The sequence below is a fragment of the Lottia gigantea genome (genome assembly GCF_000327385.1).
Source record: "Lottia gigantea unplaced genomic scaffold LOTGIsca_221, whole genome shotgun sequence".
NCBI classification, from domain to species: domain Eukaryota; kingdom Metazoa; phylum Mollusca; class Gastropoda; family Lottiidae; genus Lottia; species Lottia gigantea.
Window position 1 is genome coordinate 105781 of NW_008708566.1, and position 4887 is coordinate 110667.

Below are 4887 nucleotides of genomic sequence, written 5' to 3' on the forward strand. Positions count from 1 at the left end.
TGTCTTCAAATATACATTCAGAACATTTTATCTATTAATAAATATTGTAATTTGTAATGTATAAATCGTGATAGATATAGTACCATGGTTTGATTGACAATACCTAGCTAACACTACTTACTAGACTGTATAAAATATTATAATACCTTCTTTATATTCAGGATTATTCAATAGATATTCTTACAGACAAACCAAGTATACACCACAGTGAACAGCCTTGTTAAAATTATAAAAATATATGAATACTTACCTTGGTTGATCTTTAGGTGAAGTTCCAGCTTCTTTTTCAGATCTTCTTTCCTTCTTTCTGTCAGTGTCTTTTATTTTATTTCGTTCAGATCTTGGTATATCCTTGATTACGTCTTTTACAGAACGGTCTTTAGTAGCTGGTTTCCCAACAGTAGAGTCCTTGGAAGCCTGTTTTCCACTGGAAGCATCATTCATACTCTTAGCAACACCAATGGTAGCTTGTTTAGCTGAACCTTGATCTATTCTACCATTGTGTTTATCAACAGTAACTTTTAGACTTTCCTTCAATTCCTTGCTCTTAAAAACTTCCCTTTCTTTCCGAGGAGGGACTGATCGTTCTTTAACAGACCTACTGGATTTATCCCGTGACTCTGAACCCGACTGGTCCTTTTCCACGGAATCAAACGTATTGTCACTAACTGATGTATTTAGCACAGAGTTGTTGTCAGAACACAATGGAGTAGATATCACAGATTTTGAACAGGCTGTTCCATTGTCCTCCCGCGTAGATTTATTGCACGTTTTATTGAAGTCTATGACAGATTGTATATTATTAACCATACTGTCAATATTATGATTTTTCACTGATTTTTTACGCTGTTTAGATTTAGAAGAAGAATCATCCTCACAAGTCAGATCTGGTGGAGACACAGCAGTTAATTCTAATTTCTGTTTCCGTACATATGGTCGTTTAACAGGCGGAGAGTCTTTAACGGGAGATTTTGGACTAGTTGTTAATTTAGCTGCCTTGTATTTAGTCTGAGATTTAGAGTCAGGAGAATTTAAACTAGATTCTGTAGTTTGACACGACACAGAGTCTTGAGTTTTGGCGACGAACACTGGAGAAGATTTTGACGTGAAAATAGAGTCTGTTGTTTTAATCTCTGATGGTAAAGACGAAGAAATGCTAAAAGAATTATGGGAAGGTTTAAGCGGTGAGGTTGGTGATTTGTCAGAAAAGGGAAATTGAGAGACGGATACAGGAGATAATTTGGCAGTTTTGGTATCTTTCTTTGGTAGTTTTGAAGGTGATGTTGGTGTAGGTAAGGATAGTGATGATGTATGGTGATGGAATTCAGGTGATGTCTCTGGAACTGTGATAATGGACAGCTGTTTGGTTACATTACTTGATGAAGATGATGAAATGAACACGTTTTCTTTTGGATCTGAAAAATATAATGAAATAAAACAATCAGATTTCAGTGAATTGATATTTTAAAATTTTAAACAAGTTAGAAAAGTCTCAACTGAAAAAAGACGCCATGTTTTATGTTAAGGGGCTGTATATATATATATATATATCTGTGTTTTCCCAAATGTTCTCTGAAAGATTTTAAATAGACAATAAAATAATTTTACTAGGCAGTTAAATTATTCTAATCTTGATGTTTTTTTTACATGTTTCTCTGTCAGCCTGCATCACTGGCACCCGAAAACCAGAATCAGAAATTTAAAAGTTTAATATTGATATATATGCGAGGATCTATCCCTAGAGCCTAAAGCCTAAAGCTCAGAACTGAAATATAATTGTAAACTTGTATAGTGTAGAATCAATTTATTTACGTATTAGAATACAAAAAACTCAGTTACAGAAAAACAAAATAATTGTTCTCTTGACTTCCATCAGATAACATGTAACTTGTAATAAATAGATATAACTCAACAATTAGTTTCATCTTTTATTTATCTACGTTAGTTTGGCTAATTTCATATAAATAATTAGAGGATTGCATTCAATGAACTGAAGTAAGTGAAATAATTAGAGGATTGCATTCCTTGAACTGGAGGTAAGTTAAATAATTAGAGGACAGTATTCCTTGAACTGGAGGTAAGTTAAATAATTAGAGGACAGTATTCAATGAACTGGAGGTAATATAAATAATTAGAGGACAGTATTCCTTGAACTGGAGGTAAGTTAAATAATTAGAGGACAGTATTCCTTGAACTGGAGGTAAGTTAAATAATTAGAGGACAGTATTCCTTGAACTGGAGGTGTTGAAACGTCTGATGACGACACGTGTATATTGTGTTGAAACATCTGATGACAACACGTGAATATTGTGTTGAAACATCTGATGACAACACGTGTATATTGTGTTGAAACATCTGATGACAACACGTGTATATTGTGTTGAAACGTCTGATGATGACACGTGTATATTGTGTTGAAACATCTGATGACAACACGTGTATATTGTGTTGAAACATCTGATGATGACACGTGTATATTGTGTTGAAACATCTGATGACAACACGTGTATATTGTGTTGAAACGTCTGATGATGACACGTGTATATTGTGTTGAAACAGCTGATGATGACACGTGTATATTGTGTTGAAACAGCTGATGATGATGACACGTGTATATTGTGTTGAAACGTCTGATGATGACACATGTATATTGTGTTGAAACATCTGATGATGACACGTGTATATTGTGTTGAAACATCTGATGACGACACATGTATATTGTGTTGAAACAGCTGATGATGACACGTGTATATTGTGTTGAAACATCTGATGACAACACGTGTATATTGTGTTGAAACAGCTGATGACTACACAAGTATATTGTGTTGAAACAGCTGATGATGACACGTGTATATTGTGTTGAAACATCTGATGACAACACGTGTATATTGTGTTGAAACAGCTGATGATGACATGTGTATATTGTGTTGAAACATCTGATGATGACACGTGTATATTGTGTTGAAACATCTGATGATGACATGTGTATATTGTGTTGAAACATCTGATGATGACGTGTATATTGTGTTGAAACAGCTGATGATGACATGTGTATATTGTGTTGAAACAGCTGATGATGACACGTGTATATTGTGTTGAAACATCTGATGATGACACGTGTATATTGTGTTGAAACATCTGATGATGACACGTGTATATTGTGTTGAAACATCTGATGATGACACGTGTATATTGTGTTGAAACATTATGTGCCTAACCTTTTTAAAGAAGTGTGTTATATTCCATAATATTGTCTTGTATTTTATTATATGCTTATATTACTTTAAAAAAATTCTACAGAAAACTCAAATTTATTCCAGCAGTTAAACCTAATAATTAGATGATAACATTACTTTAACTTCATCAAATTGAGCTCCTATTGATAGATGATATTGTTTTTAACTTAGTATTTCACTTTTAAAAAATTCTACAAAATAATTAGCAAAACTGGCTGCTTTGGCACTAGGCAGGGTATGTTTACTCTTTTAGACACCTGATACCACTTTTCAATATTTCCTCACTTATAATTCATATACTTCCTCATATGAAAAGTTTATTAGCTGGTACCAAAGTATTGTATTTTGAGGAAGAATCAGTTGAGCTAGAGTAAATTTGTGTAATTTGATAGAAGACACTAGAATCTCTGATATAAAGAACTATAAATCAATCTCCAGCAAACTGAAGATTAAATAAAAAATATAGCAATGTAGTTATTGATTAATGATAAAAGGATTTAAACCTATAGCGCCGTATATCAATAACAGTATAATAGAAAGCAGATAGAACTACCAGTGTATTGATTATTATTTAGTCGTGAAATCTAATCTTTCTCTCAGGCCACCACAAGTTTAGTTCTAATACAATTAACTTATAATAACAACCATTTATATCTGATAAATATCTATAACTGTCTCGTACACAAACTGATAGACCAGATTCTAACCTACAGCGCTATATTACAGATGTATAATATCAGTATTAGATGTCAACAATGCACTCCTCAACAGAAGCACTGGGCCTGGTGGAGTTGATAGTAAATTTCAATGATATCTTATTACTGCAAGTTAGATGACTTATTGTTATTTTTATAGGCATGTTTGTGAAGTATGCCTAACTAATATCATCATGTATCGATACAAGACCATGTGATACGTCATGCTTATAATGACCCGCTGTATCGCAATACATCGTTTCACAGATTTATTGTCGTAATGACAACCTGTTTCAAACAGTGTAAATCAGTGTTTAGAAATAACAAGTGTGTTAGATTTATTGAGTGAGGTTTAAAATGGTAGAAAGTAGAAATTGTATTGATTTATAATAGAATGATAGAGAGAGAGAGTGAGTAGGGTGGAATGTCAACTAGTAACCATATAGATATATATATATATATATAGAGAGAGAGAGAGAGAGAGAGAGAGAGAGAGAGAGAGAGAGAGAGAGAGAGAGAGAGAGAGAGAGAGAGAGGAAAAAAGGGTTAACTGAAGACTCAGTATGTAGTAAGATCAGAGTTCTAAATGAGACAGGTGTAAATGTGTTATTCATTCAAATAATTATCTATACATCATTAATATCAGATCTGAGTTTAATATTTAAATTTCATTATTAACTTTATATTATACTACTAGACCAAGATAAATTATATTACATATTAAATATAGCTTGTATAATCTTCAACTATTGGTGTACTTCATCTATTTATTTATTTATTTATTTATTTATTTATTTATTTATTTATTCAGCTGATTAGTTTTATTATTTTTCAAACAGATATCATGACAAGGAGATGAAGAAGAATGGTTCTCAAGACTGGAAATAATTTGACTGGCAACTGAAATCTTTTGGATAATCATAAAGGTGTAAATATTATATTAATATGAAAAGAGA